General features: G+C 44.5%; 1 protein-coding gene and 1 pseudogene across 2 annotated transcripts in view; one reads left to right on the top strand and one right to left on the bottom strand.

The window, feature by feature from the left end:
• LOC310861835 (inactive phospholipase C-like protein 2) overlaps positions 1 to 16342 on the top strand; it is a 75852-nt pseudogene extending 59510 nt beyond the window's left edge. The window contains exons 11-13 of the transcript XR_014571080.1: positions 1382 to 1457; positions 13962 to 14071; positions 15977 to 16342. The product of XR_014571080.1 is annotated as an inactive phospholipase C-like protein 2 (transcript). The remainder of the gene's footprint in view (positions 1 to 1381; positions 1458 to 13961; positions 14072 to 15976) is intronic.
• The window catches only part of LOC310867021 (cytochrome c-like), a 453272-nt gene that overhangs the window by 49524 nt on the left and 385470 nt on the right, over positions 1 to 18278 (bottom strand). The gene's annotated exons all lie outside the window — the stretch shown is intronic.

Raw genomic sequence — 18278 nt, 5'->3', positions numbered from 1 at the left:
TCATACATAGACTCCATTATTCCAAATTAAAATGACATAACATATTCCCGGATATTTCTTCGCACTGTGACAAATGTAATGCAATATAGATGCAAATCTTCTCCACAGCTTCGCCCTTTGCCCTCGGATACAAAGATATTGCATTAAGATATTTGAGACGCTCTCTGATATTTTGAGGATTCATATTGACCCCGATCCTGTACTCATTATTCTGGGTTTGTCAGACTCCATGCCTATGTTGACGAGAGCACAGAAACAACTCTTCTCATATGGTCTGATTACAGCGAAAAAACGAATTCTGACACACTGGAAGAAGGAGGAGGCTCCTGCATTCAAGCACTGGTTAAATGAAATGACTAGTACACTTCATCTTGAGAGAATAAGGTATTTCCTGAGAAACAGGGAGAGACAGTTTGATAAGGTTTGGCTGCCCGTTGTCCATTACTTGAGTAGAAACAATTAATAGACAGGATACCACTGCTATGGTTGACTGTACGCCATTTTCTTTTCAGGTGTTTTCCATTTTTCATCTTACTATTTTATTCTATAGTATGCGTGTGTCACTGAGCAGTATGGGTGGGAGGGTTGAGGGTTTTCTTTCTCGTTTTTGTCCTTTGTTTTGTTTTCTATAAAAACCACCGAGTGGCGCGCTACGAGCTTGTAGCCTGGTTAATAAACCAGACTAATATCGCACGGACCGCGGGATATTAGTCTGGGGAGGCTCAGCTTGGATTTCATTTCCAGGGGAGCGGGTTGAAACATTTTCTCTTTGACGCAATTGGTCAGAGCTACTGTCAGTCAAAGGTCTCAAGCATTGAAAGTCACTGTACCAAAGCCCGCCCATATTGCATACCGTGTCCCGATTGGCCGCCCCATTTCTCTGGTGTAGGAAATGGGCGTACAATTGAGCCTCTCCAGACCGTAATCCGCCGGCAGGCAATTCATTTTTGCCAACGGCTGATTCGGTCTGGTTTATTAACCAGGCTAATGAGCTTGTAGGTCTGCTATTTTTGAAAAATCGAAGAACGACTGACATAGAAACATGGCTTTTTCAGAAAACTGTCAGGATGTAGAAGACATTTTTAGAATCTGATCTCAGGTCAGAATGGAGTGCAGTGGTGATCAGATCTGAATGTTATAGAGGAGTGTGTTTGTGGCCAAAACCTTCCTTTAGCGTTGAAGTGGCCAGAGCACTGTTTCTCTGCTCAGTGGCCAACAGCATCGGTCTGAGCGTGAAGCAGGGACTCGCTGAAAAGGCTCCCTCAGGGCCCACTTGTAAACGAGATGTAAATCGCAGTGTAATTTACACTCTTGTTAAACAAGAGGAGAATATAAGAAGTCTCCATTATACTAATGAGTCTCTCTCTCTCTCTCTCTCTAGATGGTCCAGGCCAGCAAAGCTATAATGGAACTTTCTGATGAAGTCTACAACAGGATCCTACACATACAGATGACAGGTGTGTGTGTGTGTGTGTGTGTGTGTGTGCGTGTGCGTGTGCGTGTGTGTGTGTGTGTGCGTGCGTGCGTGTATATACTATATGTGTTTGTGTTTTTGAGCGTGTGTGACTGGGAATGGGAAGATTGTATGTGTATCCATATTTTTGTGTGTGTGTATGCATGTGTGAGCACATTTGGGCTCACGATAAGATTTTTCACGATATTTTCAACACAATTATTTTCCAGACAAATTTTTTAATGATGTATCTTCCCCCCCAAGCTTTTTTCACAATTTTTATTTAACTAACTGCAAACATGCTTTCATGTTTAAACCTAGCTCGAGTTAACATTTCTTCTTTTCTTTGACGGCATCTTAGGATAGATGTAGACCCATTTGACAGTGCAGAGACATAATTGCCTTCCTTGATGTATTAATGAGCATCAATAACGACCATCACCTGTGTCACAGTCACAGACACACGCAGCTCCCCTCTGCAGGCCTCTGCTACTGAAAGTGACTGCATGGAGTCTGTCTCATTTCTCTCCAAAAGCACGTGAATATGATGGAATATGATTACAGCTCACATTTCATATCACCCCTAAAAAAAAGAAAGAAATCGATATTCATTTTTGAGTGGTGCAACCACTCCAAGGAACAGCAATGTCCGTGTTCACCTATGGGTTGTTCACCTATGTGTCCGTGTGTTCACCTATGTGTCCGTGTGACGTTAATGAGCACCAGCAGGGGCGCTGTTGTGCGCTGTTGTGCCAGAGAGAGAGAGAGTGCTGCACTGTTGCCTGCTAATGAGAGAGAGAGAGAGAGGGGATACATATCGTCAGGTTATAATATCGATATATATCGCTATACGATATATCGTTACATGCCTAACTGTTACTATATTAGACCGAATTCCGGTGCTTCACCGAACTCCACGCTTGAGTAGCGTTGCACGGTTGTGCCAAAGACATACAACACAACACAACACAACACGTTCCCTTGAAAACGAGAAGTAATCACCCCACAAGTCATGTAAGATAAGACTCGCAGCTTGTCACCGCTGCAGAATGGCCCTGTGTGTGCACTGGTGCACTGCACTCCTTCCTCATGGCTTTTAACCCATTTAGGCCTGACGTCGAAAAAAATGTCTTTTTAAAATGTATTTTTTCTGAAAAACCTCATGTTTCTATATCCGTGGTGCTCAATATTTCATGTCAAGGACCCCAAGAATTATATGTAATATGCCTCCGTCCCCCCCATCTGAAAATATGTTGTTCCAGGGACCTCCCCCAAAGGCAAAGATTTGAGTTAAAAACGGAAAAAAGATATTTGTGCCACATTTTCACGATTTTTCAAAAATAGCAGATCTACAAGCTCAGCTTTGAGCTTGTAGATCTGCTATTTTCCCCCGCCCAGAATGGGTTAACAGCCAGCCATCCCCTGATGAGTTCAATCACCTCCGTGACTGTCTGCAGCTCACAGAGGGGGGAAGGAAGGAAGGTGGTACCTGGGGAGAAGAGAGGAGAGGACAGGACAGAGTATAAATGTGTTTTTTTTTTCAGTTTGTGGGGCATAGATATATATAATAAACGTAGACACCTCGATCATTGGCCTCTGCTGTTCATTGAAGCTGTCATGAGTCATGTGGCCAACCATATTTTGTGGGGAGAGTTGTGCCCCTGTTGTATGTTGAGGCAGAATGTTATAAAACAGGGCAGTGGTTTTCAACCCTTTTCACATCGAGGTCCATTATTTATTCTGAGCATAAAATGTTATGCTCTCAAGAGTTAAATATAATTTAACTGGGGACCACTGGTTGAAAACCCACTGACACATAGGGCCATTCTCTCAAACACAACATCCTCATCCTCAGACAGCGATGATGGTCGCTGAGTCACAAACTCATCAAACCTGTATATAAATGTGACTAAATTTGACTTTTGAATTTTCGTTTTTTCATGTCATATGAAAGCAGGGAATCATAGTTTTAAATTGACATAATGGTTGTTCAGTTTGACCCACCAGTTTTGGAGATATGGCTTATAGAGTAATGTCTTGCAGAAAACAGCGAGTTGAGAAAACAGGCTTGAAATGTTCACTTCTGTGGTCTCTAATATTACACCTAGCTACATGTTTGGGCATTTATTTCATATTTACATGTCGATTTCAGATCTGACACTTATTTCAGACATGTTCTAGTATGTGAAGAGTCTGCCTGTGCTAAAAAATAAAAAGTCTCCTCTGGTGAAAAGCTGTAATTTGTGCGATGGCAGTCTCTCAGTCAAATCTCTCAGTCAAATCAAAAAGTGGTGGAGCTGTCAGCTGTAACATTTTCTCCGCAAGCAGTCGGTGCTGCTGAACCTGAAACCCAGTATGCAATATTCAATGAAGGCCAGATATACCCTCTGTGTTCCGAAAGTGGAGTGAATTATTGGAGATTGTTTAAAGAGTTTAAAATATGCACTTGCATGGATTGGAAAACGGAGGAGGCTGCTTTTTTATACAATCAACGAGGATCAGTTCTTTGGTTTCCTCGAACATTTAACTATAACTCTAAAGACCTGGGGTCTGTGTGATTAAGGGGCAGCGGTGGCCGAACGGTTTGCGGAGCGGTCTTGATACCGGAAGGTCGCCAGTTCGCATCCCCGGACCGGCACGTTAAAATTACCACCGCTGAAGTGCCCTTGAGCAAGGCATTGACTGAACCCCTACCATGAAATGTTCTATGAGCAGGGTGTGGCTGTAAACAAGTCCTTGGCTTAGTCCACTTCCCTGGGTAGAAAAATAACTTTGCTTTGCTTTGATCTATAGCTCCTTTCCCTGATAGCAGTGGTGAGGAGGAGGAGTGAAATGCCATGATGTGTGTAAGTAAGAGACGTTTGTATAATGTGTGCTGCTGCTGCTGCTGCTGCGTGGGCTGTGATGTGGATGTGATTTGGAAAATCAGGCTACGGTCATATCCCCTATAAGTCCACTGCTGTCGACTCCCACACAGCCTCCTCTATTGGATGAAGTACTTCATTAAATCTCCTCTTCTCTTATACGTCCCTTTCTGTCCCCTCCCACCACCACCACCATCTATGTCCCTTTCTCCCCCTCCCACCACCACCTGTCACGATGTGGTTCTGGAGGTGTAGGACTCAGGTGCAGAACGAACCAGGCACAGGCAGAGGAGTGAATTCAAGTGAAACAACTTGGAATAACTAGGACATAACTAGGACTTGGAATAACTAACTAGGGAAACACAAGGAACTGACCACATCATTCACGACGACGAACTGACAAGGAGCTGAAAACACTGGGGCATAATGGCATATATATATAGACAAAGATTAACTACACACAGGTGAACTGAAACACACAATCAACACTGGGATAGGCTAACAGACAACAGAACACAGGTGGCTATAGTTTACACTAATACAGGGGGGTGAGACAAGGCAGGAGACAGAAAACAAGGCAGACAGGAAATCACAGAACACTATTACAAAATAAGGTACAGAACACAAATACAAGTAATAATAAGACAAAGTCCAAGGGCAAAGTAGCGTACCGTGACACACCACCATCAGATATCCTTTCACAAACCCGCGGGCCCTCCATCTGCAAACGTGACATTCCACCATAACAGAGACGTTTCTGTTTACTTGGCCCATATATGTCATTGGACAGTAATATAAGCAAATTATGTTCTAAACATTAAAATATATAATAGGCCTATTGATTTTTTTTGTTTTTCACAGCCTGCCATCCTTTTTTGTTGTTGGGCTCAAGCCCCCAAAAGCCTCCCCCCTGAGAAAGCACGTGCCTGGTCTGCAGTTCTGAGTTTGGCACATGGTCCCGTCACCGATGTCTATGCCCTCCAAGCCAAACATGCTTTTCAAATCTTTTTCATATCAAGGCCCATTATTTCTTTTCAGCATTTGAAGCCACGACGTCCGGACCACCATTTTGGTCCTGATGGTATACCACCATGTGGTCCATGAAACCAAATGGACCCATACGAGTCAATTTTGTCACGATGTGAAGAGGGTTAGGACCCAAACGCAGGACAAAGGCAGAGAGGCAGAGCAGTGGAAATTGCAGGCGGAGTAACACTGGAACACTGGGAGTCAAAGTACTAGGAGCGTAACACTAGTAGTATAAATAGTATAAATAAACAAAGACACAGGTGAACCCCACAGATAATCAACACAATGATTGGCTAAAAGACTAACAAGACAAGGTGGAAACACTAGGGTAATCAGGGTACTGGTGAGACACAGGAAACACTAACAGACTGCAAAATAAAAGCACACAAGCATAAAGTAAAACCAAAACCAATAACAATAAGGAACACTAGAAAAACATAACACGTGTCACGGACCGTGACACATTTGGTTTCATGTTATGCTCTCAAAAGGGGTACATACTTATTCATCTCGGCGGCGGTGGCTCAGGGGTAGAATGGCTGGATGGTTTAACTGTGAGGTTGCCAGTTCGAACCCGGGCTCCCCCCCAGAGTTAGTGTCGAAGTGTCCTTGAGCAAGACACTGAAACCCCTAATTGCTCCCCATGTGCTAGTTTGTGCCTGGCTTGCATGGTTTCCGCTGCGGCCGTCAGTGTATGAATGTGTGAATGTAATGCACAATCTCTGTAAAGCGCCTTGGATAAAGGCGCTATATAAATGCACCATTTACCATCTCTATCTTTGGCTTGTTTACCTCTGCCTGTTTGGCTCTCATGGGTCTTCCTGTGTCATCTGATTAATACCGGCCGGTCATCTGATTAGAGGTCAGGCTCAGCTGTTCGTCATCAGCCACTGGCTGGCGTCCAATACCGCGCTGAGAGAGAGAGAGAGAGAGACCGTCATGTGTGACTGACAAAAATTTGGCGGCTTGCTTGCTGGCCCCCGGGACCCCCTCCTGCTGCCGGGCCTAAATTGGAAAATAAGATAATTGCGTGTACAAATGTACAATTTGTGGGGGAAATCTGTTACTCGGTTATCCATGGCCGGCCACCGTGACTGTTCTGTGGCTCGGGGGGATGTCGTTGGTGGTTGGAGTGGGTAATAAACTTAAGCGTGCATATCTTCAACCACAGCGCTGAACTTTGCATGACATTGTCAGTCACAAGGCCACAAGCGGTGGAGTAAACTAAAGGAACTAACTTAACCCATTTTGGGCGCGGGAACCCCTTTTGGTGTCGGCATTATGTTATGCTTTAGCTATTGAAAAATAGCAGATCTACAAGCTCGTAGCGCGCCACCGAGTGGCGCGCTACGAGCTTGTAGGTCTGCTATTTTTGAAAAATCGAAGAACGACTTACATAGAAAGATGGCTTTTTCAGAAAACTGTCGGGATGTAGAAGACATTTTTTGAATCTGATCAAAATGGCTTAATTTGAGGATTTCTAGTTTTCAGTGCTTTTTTACGTATCAGTGTTGTCTACTTTTACTCCACTGCAATTATTAGATTTTTTTTTTGTTAGTTTCTTTGTAGATTTGGATTATTATTACAAAAACACACATTAACCCCAGCTCTGTATAGATTTCGGCCATTTGAAAATAGCCGATCTAAAGCTCGCAATGCAAGTCGCAGCTTGTGGTTCGGCTATTTTCAAAAGATTTGTATACAATGCAATTTACAGTACATTTGAAAACGTGTGAAATGGGACATTCTGTGACACGAGTATACCTACTTTCTACTTTTGGTAATTTAGGTACATTTTGACACTTTTGTACTTTTATTCATAGTACATTTTGAATTAATGTACTTGTCACAGTATATCTTCATTGGAGTATGCTATTGATACTTTTATTTAGCCAAAGTAAAACCACCACTGGCCACAAAGGTCCCGTGTTCGACTGTGTGTTTGTGTCCGTGCACGCATGCATTATATATGTGTTTATACAGTAGTATACAGTATACAAACATATACAATGGAAAGTGGTGGTGCTGCAGTCACACCTTTAACCCATTCTGACCTGAGACCAGATTCTAACGCACAGAAAAATGGTGGTTCTGCTATTTTTCAATAGCTAAAGCATGACATGATGCTAACACCAAAATGGGTTCCTGCCCAGAATGGGTTAACCCTGTTATGGAGGCCTGTGGAGTCTGTGAATCACATCAAGACAAGACAGACTACTGTATATAGACCGTGGATTCTGAGGCCCAGCTGTGGCTCGTTATCGATGACGACGTATAACCGAAATGACGGTTGTTGTCACCACAAGAACATGATCATCATAGTCATCACTCATCATCATAAAGTCTCTCAGCTTTCGATGCCCGTTCCAAAGATGTTTTTGAATCACTTTGACTAGTCCATATATCCATGGATGTGCACACAACCAAACTATGTGTAGCAAAAAACATGTTTCCTCACTCCTTTTAAATATACCAATGGTTAATGCCCATGATGTGAGCAAGTTAAGATAGATTTTCTCAACCCCCTGGGGAGGAAATGTGATGAGGACGAAGGACAGCATAAACAGACGTTTCATTTTATATAATTAAATGGTAGGTTAGGATTAAAATTTGATAAGAACGATTCTGCCTAGCGTGTGTGTGTGTGTGTGTGTGTGTGTGTGTGTGTGTGTGTGCATGCGTGCGTGCGTGCGTGCGTGCATATTTATCTGATGTAGACAATGAGGACTGTCCCGTGTGAGCCTAATGAGCCAGCCCTGTAAACAAAGGTGCTGCTGTGAGTATACTAATAGGATATCAATAAAAAAAACAAGCATCTGATCGCAAACAGGTCGTAACCGCGTCAGATACACCACTCTTATAGTCTGGGATATGCAGTAAATAGAAGGGGGGGGGGGGGGGGTTCATGTGGTCAATGTGGTCATACATAGTCATACATTTCAAAGTGATGTACATAAGGTAGATTTCGTCAAGCTAATACTATGACACAAAATGTTCGTCGACTACCTTTTTTCACTGAATGGAAACTCAATGAAAACTTAAGCCATGATGACTGAAACCGAGACTAAATATATTGACAATTTTGTCAACAAATAAAAACTACCAGTAAGACGCCTCGTTGACGGCAGACTGCTGGGCGAGTGCTGGCGCTTTGGCATGGAGGGGGGGGGGGGGGGGGTCAGATCAACATGGAATGAATATATACTGGCCTTATAAGGAGCATGTCTTGAGTGTATACAGGGTTTGATGAGGTCAGATCAACATAATGAAATGTCAGAACAGGTCAGCTCCATATATGGACATCTAAGGGTGGCAGCAGGGGGCAGTGTCTTGTTCTTGATGAGGGCCCAGGTATAGGGCCGGGCCTTAGTTTTCGGGCCTGTTGAGAACTCTAGTTTTCACCGGCTGCCAGTTGAGGTAATAACTTTGGGGCAGGCCCGTCTAGAGTTTGAATGGACAGGTATCAGTCAAAAGGGAGACACCGAAGAGGATGGGGAAGGATCAACATATGATATATGTCAGAACCGGTTCTGACATATATCCATATATGGAGATCTAAGGGTTTGAGGTCAGATGTGGAGTTGCTGGCCTATATCGAGGACATCAGGGATCTCCTATGGGCTTAAGACACGCAAAATACAGCCCCAGATGTCATAGTGATGTCACGAGACCTGGGCACCATATATGGGAGCTTTTCCCATGTATGGGGATTTGCACGATTTCATAGTAAATGCGACCTGGGGTCGCAATTATACAACAGGTCGTTTTCGAGGAAGCAATCCGATTGGTTGAAACAGCCTTCTAGACTGGGACACATAATGCCAAGTTGCTGAAAATAGCAGATCTACAAGCTCACAACGCGCCGCGGTGCGACACGTTGTGGGCTTGTAGATCAGCCTTGATCTACAAGTGTAAAATCAGCCTTTACAACGCTATCAAGGCCCACCGAAATACATAGTCGGGCTAAATCGACAGTAGATTTAGTCGGCTGAAACTAGACCCAATGCTAAAACATTTCAGGTGACTAAAATGTGACTAAAACTAAATGAAAACTATTCAAAAAGACTACGACTGAAACTAAAATCTAAATTTGCTGTCAAAATCAACACTGCTTCCTATAGTCACTCCTAATGAGAATCGTAGCATCCTTAATTCTTAGCTCCGCCATACTGTCTTTTCGTGAGTGCCACTGATTCCAAGCCGCACAGCATGGCTGCTGCCGTCCGATACAGCTTCCCTCTCACTCTCGCTGGTAGCCTTCTGTTGCCCTTCTGTCGTCCATTCTAGCCTGCCTAGCGGCACTCCTTTTCACCTCTCTTCAACCCTCCCAGTTAATTTGGATAGTTGACCCAGGTCAACTCCTTCACCTCTGCGGTTTAGGTACACATATTCTGTCTTGCTTCGGCTGAGTTCCATTCCTCTTCTCTCTCGTCCAGTGCAAGCCTGACCCTTTCCAGGCTCTCTTCTCTTGGACCTGTCGCCTCGTCTCACCACATATCACAACGTCAACACAACGGTGCTTGACTTCACCCGTCAACCTGTCCATAACCAATGCAAACAAGAAAGGATGCAGGGCCGCTCCTTCAACGTGTCCATCACTCCTATAACCGCATGAGTCATGACGTCTGTGTACGTATCCTGCACCGTTCTCTGACATACTTCTCTGACACTCCTGACTTCCTCGTGCAATACCACACTTACTTCTTGTAATATCCTGGGACTCTAAATAACCGCACTTGGAGAGCATTCAAACACAGGTCTTTACTTGGTGACTCTCAAAGCAGAACTGAACACACACACAGTGACCGCACACTCAGAGGCTACAACAGGCTGCAGGGGATCTTGCTAATCTATTACACTTCTCTTGGCACCCTATGTTTTTGTATAGGTCCACAAAGACACAGTGTACTAACTCCTTCAGTTCTTCTCCATACTTCCCTGTCTCTTTACTTCATCTTATATCGGTATATATTATGGATAAAAGTATTTTATGAGTCCTATATCGAAAACTGTTTCAGCGGTACACCTCTGGGTTACAATTATGTGTGTGTGTGTGTGTGTGTGTGTGTGTGTGTGTGTGTGTGTGTGTGTGTGTGCACATGCATGTTTGCCGATTCAATGCATGTGTATGCATGCACTCAGTGCAAGTCTTGGCTCAAAGATAATTCCCCCCCCCCCCCCCCCCCCATCAGAATCGCTTGGTCTGACAGGGAAATAGCTGTAATCACACACACACACACACACACACACACACACACACACACACACACACACACACACACACGTTGGATAATAATCATCACCACTGTTGCTAGGCAACTTCAAGACTCGATGCCTGTGTGTGTGTGTGTGTGTGTGTGTGTGTGTGTGTGTGTGTGTGTGCGCGTGCGTGCATTCGTGCGCGCACATACATGCAGCAGCGATGAAGTATGTGTGTGTGTGTGCGCGTGCGTGCATTCGTGCGCGCACATACATGCAGCAGCGATGAAGTATGTGTGTGTGCAGGTGAGAGGGTTTGTTTTTATGTATTTATTGACAGGTTGTGTTGTCGCGGCTGTGGAGCTGACCATATGGTTAGTGTAGGTCTCCAGTTCCTTGTTGTTGTTGCACCGCGTGTCTTTTCCTCGATAGCCTCGTCTTCCTCTTTCTCTCTCTGCGCTCCCCTCTCTAAATTAAGCGACAATAATTGCCCCATGAAATTGTTTTTTCCCCCGGCCGTGTTTCTCAATTTCCTCAATGAATGCTCCAGTCTCCCGACCCTCATTTCCCAGACTGTCGTAGAACACGGACACCTAAGACCTACCATACTTGAAAAATGTTGTATCCACAAGCTCATGCTGTGAGCTTGTGGACTGCGTATGTGTGCATGTGTGTGTGTGTGTGTGTGTGTGTGTGTACAGAAATACTGTTCTGTCTCAGCTACTATGGGCAGTCTGTCCATCTGGAGAAGGCGTTGTTTCATTTATCCCTAGGTGGCTTAAAAAAAAACCCCAAAACAAACATCCTGTCTAGTAGTGTCAAGTAATAGTATTTCAACAATGTGCTATATATATATATACATATATGTATTTTTTCTTCTTTTCCCCCTGTGTGTTAAGCATGTGCAGCAGCTATATCTGGTTGGACCATATAATGTATAACCTAATTCTGATCAGTGTTTGGGTCTATTGTATTACGCCTCTTGTGCAGATCCAAATAAAGTAATTCAAATGTGTGTGTGTGTGTGTGTGTGTGTGTGTGTGTGTGTGTGTGTGTGTGTGTGTGTGTGTGCGTGCGTGCGCGCACATGTGGGTGTGCCGTGGGTGTCCATGCTGATGATTCCCATTAATGTGTTGTAGTCCTGTGTTAACCCACTTCCGGGGGTTTCCATGGTAACAGTGGGACAGGGAGCGACCCAGGGGCAGCCAGCTGAAGCCAGACACGCGACACACACACACAGACACACACACAGACACACACACACACACACACACAGTCACACACACACACACACACACACACACACACACACACACACACACACAACTCAACGCACAACTCTAGAGAGCCTACGGCCTGGCATATATCGTCTGTTTATCCTTCTGTTTCGTTTGGTTTTTTTCCTCTCCCAAGCGTGGTATTTCATTTCTCTCTAGTGTTGATTTTGACAGAAAATGTTGATTTTAGTTTTAGTCTTTTGAATGGTTTTCATTTATAGTTTGAGTCACATTTTAGTCACCTGGAATGTATTACTGTTAGTTTTTAGTGTTTTTGTCTAGTTTTAGTCAACTAAATGTCATAAGATTTTAGTCTAAATATCTACGTTTGATTTAGTCGATTCAAATGTATTTTGGCGGGCCTTGATGCCGTCGTAATGGCTCATTTTACGCTTGCTGAAAATAACCGATCTACAAGCTCACAACGTGTCGTGCAACGCGTTGTGAGCTTGTAGATCGGCTATTTTCAGCAGCGTAAAATTACTTTTACTTATAGTGGATCTCTTCTCCACTATTCCCTTCCTAACATTTTACGTCTAGTTTTTGTCACTATATTGTAGTCTTAGTTTTAGTCATCATAGCTTAGTTTTTATTTAGTTTCCATTTAGTTTTCGTCAGTGAAAAAAGGTAGTCGACGAACATTTTTCGTCGTTGTATTAGTCGACGAAATCAACACTGGTGTGTATTTGTTGCAACCATGTTCTCGCTCCTCCTGCTCCTAACTGTATATGTCAAAGATTTACATTACCAGTTAGATTGACACTGGAACGATAAAGCTAGCATATACACTGTTTTTCTTGTTGTCAACATTAGTGAGGGAGCTTATAGGGCCATATTTTAGAAAAATGTGTGCACTGCTGACAAAAGCACCAAATTTTTTCGACTCTCTCCATCACCATCATCTATCTTATCTCGTCTACAACACATTGTGAGGTTGCTTTTTAGTTATTTATTTTCTTATTTAGTGCCATTTAGAAAAGTGTGACAATTGCAGAAATCCTTTTCTTGACATTTTTCAGAAACTTTGACAATGGCCAAAATAGGGATGCCAGGTAACAAAATAATATATATATATAGCTCTGATCCGGATGTCATATAACTCCATTGTTGTCCGGAACACTGTGATGAACACAGGGTATTGCACAACTTTATGAGTGACAGCGATAGTCAAACTAATTAAGACTCTGGGTGACTACACACATCTTTAATTAATGCATTTTATTGAGCTGCTCTGGCTTGAGCGTCGATCTCTTCTATCACCTGAGACTAAGCAGCATATGAGCACGACTTTCCTTAAGGGACACCTACACATTTCTATGTGGCAATGTTTAGTTTGTGATTAAAATATGCATGGCAAGCGCAGCTTAACTGACACTTCTGAAAATGAAAGAACTATACACACATCCGGTTACAGAACCCTGTTTAACTTCCAGAAGCCCTAGCTGTTTTTCATTCTTGCAAAAACACAACACAAGCACACATTTCTCTCTCTCAGGAAATAACAACACTCCTGGACAAACTGATAAATGAGCACTGAAAACTGACAAGACAGCATGGGGTATATAGACTCTGGAGGCAATTAAGAGAGAGCAGGCGCAGGTGAGTTCACAGGTGAACCAGCTCAGAGGATCAAGGCTATCAGGGGAAATGGGGGCATGCAGTGGCTGAGCTGGTGTTTTTCCTGGAAAAGTGCAATGTCTCCATTGATAATGTCAACAATAAATTATGCAGACCAAAAGCAGCAGTGCACCTGTGACTTGTTTTAACTGTTTATTTTGTATATTTCTAAAACAACAGGTCTTGGCTATATAGCTAGATGGGAACACACTTCTAAGTAGGAGATAATATGCATTTTATGGGTTTTTCGGGGGGCGTGTTGGCTATATTGAGAAGGAAACCTTTATATGTTTTTAATTATGCCAGCCTCATGTCTTTTATGGTGGCTTATGTTGTATAAATAATAAAGTACCAACCTCCGCTACCCGGTGTGTGTGTGTGTGTGTGTGTGTGTGTGTGTGTGTGTGTGTGTGTGTGTGTGTGTGTGTGTGTGTGTGTGTGTGTGTGTGTGTGTGTGTGTGTGTGTGTGCGTGCCTGCGTGCATGTGTGTATGTGTGCGTGTGTGTGTGTCTCCTACTCTAGCCATGGAGTTCCATGAGAAGCTGCAGAGCCTGGCTGAGAAGGAAGGACTCAAAGGTCGAAAGGTCAGCCGAGCGCTGGAACGCTTCAGCTGGAACATCACCATCCTCAAGGTCAGTGCGTCACACACACGCGCACACGCACACGCACACACACACACAGCCTGAGGGGACACATAAGCAGGCTATTTGGCCACTAGCTAGTTCTTCATCTCTCTCCTGCAGTCTGTCTGCCTCTTTCCTCTCCTCTCCCACAAGCTTCATGACATCCATCATCCAGACTTTTTTTTCCCCTCCACACTTCACTGCCCCTCCATCACGACTCCCACTCTCCTCTGTTCCATCGCTCCACTACTACCCTCCTCCCTCCCTCCCTCCCTCCATCCTATTTCACAAAGCCTTTTATCCCTTGTTTTGAAAAGAAGAAAAAAAAAGAAAAGAAAAACACTACTGTATATAAAGGACATTTAGTGTCATTTCTCATTTGATTCTATTCTTTGTTAGTATTCAGGGGCGGCCATTGCTGAGTGGGTAGAGACTAGAGAGAGGCTCTCTGGGAAATCAGAACAAGGTCACCGGTTCGATCCGAGACACTTACAGTCATACTGTATACCACTGTGTACCTTTTCAATTAAACAATAGGCCTAGTGCTTTTTTCTATATAATCGTTTGCTGATGCATTTTTCACAATATCCATTCCGCAACACACACATGTGTTTTTTGAGGGACAACTTCACTACCCTCGGCACGGCTATTACGAAGTATAAAATAGAAAGTATAAAATAGGGGCTAACTTTAAGTAGCCTGGGAGGAATACTACATATACTATACATATACATTATACTATATATATGGCTTATATGATCCGGTCGGGAGCAGATGATATCTTACGTCATGTTATAGTCTGGTTTGTAGTAATCCCCAAATCAGAATCAAATCATTAACCAAAATAATTCCCTGCATCATAATTGTAGGGCCTATACCCAATAAAAGCCTTGATGCGGCGTACTACTGTATGAATCCGACATGTTTCTTCAAGTACTTCTTGGAATAGTTTGTTGGTATAATCCATATTTTATTACAACTCGTAGTGACTGGCGAGACTAAAAACTAACAGGGGGGGGGGGACCATCCATAACTCTAAGGGGGCACACAGTACACACACACACACACACACACACGCAAAGCAACGGCTACGTTTTCATCATCCGGTCTAAACCACGCCGCCTAGACCGGATCACACGAGGCGATTTACAAAAACACAGAGCAGAGCCTGGGCCGTGGCTCAGCGGGTCCAGGCACCTTGGCTGGTAATCCAGTCTGGCAGTGTGGCCGCAGGTTCGACTCCCGATCCCGACGGCCTTCACTGCATGTCATCCCCCCCCCATTTCCTGTCAGCCTACTGTCTGTCCCTCCATAAAAAAATATAAAATAAAGGCAAAAGATCAGGGTACTGGCTCTTCCAAGAGAGATTTTGAAATTGTCCATGTCTCGGAGCCAAAGAGTAGAATTGGCTTGACGGTCGTCCTAAATATTATTTTTTACTTTGAATCTATTACTAAGCTGGGATGACGAGATCTTATGCATGTCACTGCAGGCTGACCAGGCCATACATACCCTTCCTAGTTTGAAAGTCCTTTTGAGAAGAAGATATACAGTATATGAACCCAAATACTTTCTTCGTCAACCCGTTTCAAGGGAGAGTTGTGAAGTTTTTTGATAGTTATTGTTGGATTTGCATATATTTAGTACATATTCAGCCTTTTAACCCATTTTGGGCGAGAACCCCTTTTGGTGTTTTAAACATTATATTAAAATGTAGCTATTGAAAAATAGCAGATCTACAAGCTCATAGCGCGCGACCGAGTGGCGCGCTACGAGCTTGTAGGTCTGCCGTTTTTGAAAAATCGTAAAAATGCCGCAAATCTCTGAATAATATATTCCTTCAAAGTGAACGTCTTTAACTCGGGGTCTAAATTGGGTTAACTAATTGCTAACGCTCCGTGGTGCTTGTTGCAGGGTCAGGCCGACCTGCTGCAGCACGCCAAGGCCGAGGTCCAGGAGAACATGAAGCAGGTGGACTACGCCGCTCTGACCAGCAACCTGGCACTGGGGAGCCAGCAGGGACAACACGCCACCGGAGGGTCGGGGAGTAGCCGCTCCCAGGGACAACACACCACGACGGGAGGGTCGGGGAGTAGTGGCCGCTCCCAGGGACAACACGCCACCGGAGGGTCGGGGAGTGGCCGCTCCCAGTCCCGGAGCTCTCTGGTACCCACAGCCGCTCCGGACAAACCTGACGCCACTGGAGGAGGAGGAGGAGGACGGCCTTCGGCGTAGCTGCCACGCGTAGACCCAGACAAACCTGACGCCACTGGAGGAGAAGGAGGAGGACGGCCTTCGGCGTAGCTGCCACGCGTAGACCCAGACAAACCTGACGCCACTGGAGGAGGAGGAGGACGGCCTTCGGCGTAGCTGCCACGCGTAGACCCAGACAAACCTGACGCCACTGGAGGAGAAGGAGGAGGACGGCCTTCGGCGTAGCTGCCACGCGTAGACCACAGCTTGATTTCTTGGCATGACCTCTCCCTTCCTCCCCAGTGTATACTGTATATGCCAGTGGAGCTAGATCAGCGGGTCCTGTTTTGCGAGCGAATAGCCCTGCCGTGGCGCGGCTATAATAACACAAGCGGATCACCTGTGGAATTGACGGAGGGGGCTCTGCTGCTGTGTGACGCAAGAGTTCGGTTTCTTAGTTACGACTCCGAGGCTATGAATGGTATTAGCGATGCGGACACGTCGCTTGCTATATAAGTCGACTGTGGCTCTATAAGTGACAGAGCTGTCTACAAATATAGGTTTGTCTTTTTTTCCTTCTTTTCTCCGAGCGCTAATCTTGCAAAACCACTTGGTCTGATCATCATCATTGCAACATTTCTTGTGCTGGTTGCCATTAGTAGGAGGACGTACCATTACACGTTCACACATGCATTGTTTTATAATGGGAAGAGAATAGCGGTCGGATGGGGTTGAAAAAATCCCCACAGATGTCACAGTCTGTGACACGAGTCACTATGACTCACAGTCACTGGCCACGTGGAGGCGGTTATTGGGCGCCGTCTTGTGTTTTTATGAAGATGGAAAGGAGGGCTGTTGAATGTTTGAAAAGGCTTCTGAACGCAGCTGCCCTCCACCCACCCACGCTTCTTTTACAGCCTCCATCATCTCTCCTCCACCTGCAACGCAACCCACTGTCTGCTGTTGAGCGACGGAGAAGACTGGGTGTCAAACTGGGGAAATGAGTGCAGAAAGACAGATGACAAGATTCTCTAGGCTCTCTAGAGTTGTGCGTTGAGTTGTGTGCGTGTGTGTGTGTGCGTGTGTGTGTGTGTGTGCGCGCGCGCGTGGATTTAAATAGAGCATTCTGATTATCTGATTGATATTATGTGCAATCATTATGTCCCATTCTGGATTGTAAAGGCTGGGCGAAATGACTTCAGATCAATATCACGATTATTTCAACCTTTGCATTGATTAAGCTTAATGAACGATTTTAAAAAATATATCTACAGTGAGAATAGGCGACACAACGCTCACAACAATCAGAAGCTTGTAGTTCGGCAATTTCTGTACATCACCATCGTACAATAAAGTATAATACAGGTTTAAGTGGTTAATTATTACACCAATCAATTTAGTTGATTATACAAAATAAATCACACCCGTGTGAACTGAGTGGTGCAACTCCCCCCCCCCCCCACACCTCTCTCTCTCATTAGCAGGCAACAGTGCAGCACTATTCCCCTCTCTGTTTCTGGCACAACAGCGCCCCTACTGGTACTCATAGTCATATACTGGTGCTCATTAACGTCACATAGGTGGGTGAACAACACATAGGTGGGTAGGTGAACACGGACATTGCTGTTCCTTGGAGTGGTTGCACCACTCAAAAAAATGAGTAAGAGTAGTAACTCTGTTCTTTGTTCTAAATATGGATATTTCAATACATTTTTTGGTTGATTGCCCAGCCCTACTTGGATCATTTCCCCCCCTATAGCACTGCCTGGAGTCAAAGGAAGTCAAAGGATGATGTGTAATGTCCTCTGAGACTTGAGAATGATGTTTTACTGTGTTCAAACTGGAGCTGCTAAATCTGCCAAGCAAAGAGAAAGCTCAGTGGTGCTAACATTCAGTTTGATCTCAGTCCTGTTTCAAGTCCTTTTTTTTTTGCCTGCTTGGTTTCAGGAAACGCACTTTCTGAAGATATTCGTGGAATCAAATTGGAATTCATGGCAATGGGGGGGGGGGGGTGGGGGGGGGG

This window comes from Protomyctophum parallelum, assembly GCF_964188405.1.
Source record: "Protomyctophum parallelum genome assembly, chromosome: 1".
Taxonomy (NCBI): Eukaryota; Metazoa; Chordata; class Actinopteri; order Myctophiformes; family Myctophidae; genus Protomyctophum; species Protomyctophum parallelum.
This window is presented reverse-complemented; position numbering and strand designations above follow the sequence as displayed.